The sequence below is a fragment of the Mycetomoellerius zeteki genome, unplaced genomic scaffold (assembly GCF_001594055.1).
Source record: "Mycetomoellerius zeteki isolate Tzet28-1 unplaced genomic scaffold, Tzet1.0 scaffold98, whole genome shotgun sequence".
Classification (NCBI taxonomy): domain Eukaryota; kingdom Metazoa; phylum Arthropoda; class Insecta; order Hymenoptera; family Formicidae; genus Mycetomoellerius; species Mycetomoellerius zeteki.
Genome location: NW_017258021.1, coordinates 1,449,175 through 1,449,753, shown reverse-complemented (window position 1 = coordinate 1,449,753; position 579 = coordinate 1,449,175).

The window sequence follows — 579 nt, the reverse complement described above, 5'->3', positions numbered from 1 at the left end:
GCGTAGCGCCAGCAACATTCTAAATTTTTGGGAGTGAAATTTCACTCCTAAAGAGTGATAGTTGCGCCAGTCCGACAGGAGTGAAATTTTCACTCTTAAAGAGTGAAGAATCACTCCAAATGGGAGTCAATTTTCAATCTATGTGGAGAATAAATAATTTCACTCTCTGAAGGAAGAGATTGAAATTTCACTTTGATAAATGTTAAGTTTAGCCTCCCTATATTTAATCTAAAAATTATTAGGCTCATTCTACGTATTTTTGCACAAAACGAACGAATATGGCAGAAAAAAGCGTCGCTCTGTCTCGCGAAGCGAAATATTAATAATTAAAGTTGACTTTTTAAGTTAGATTAAGAAATTCACTCCTGAAGGAGTGAAGTGAAGTTCACTCCTTGCAGGACTGGCGCAACTATCACTTTTCTTCGAGTGAAATTTCACTTCCAAAAATTTAGAGTAAATGAAATCTTTGAAGCACTATATGTTACATGTCCGTCTATAATGTCTATATCGTGGAAATCGATTCGAATACTCTGACAGAAATGTACCCAGATAGCCAAACGTGCAAGTCACACCTGAACA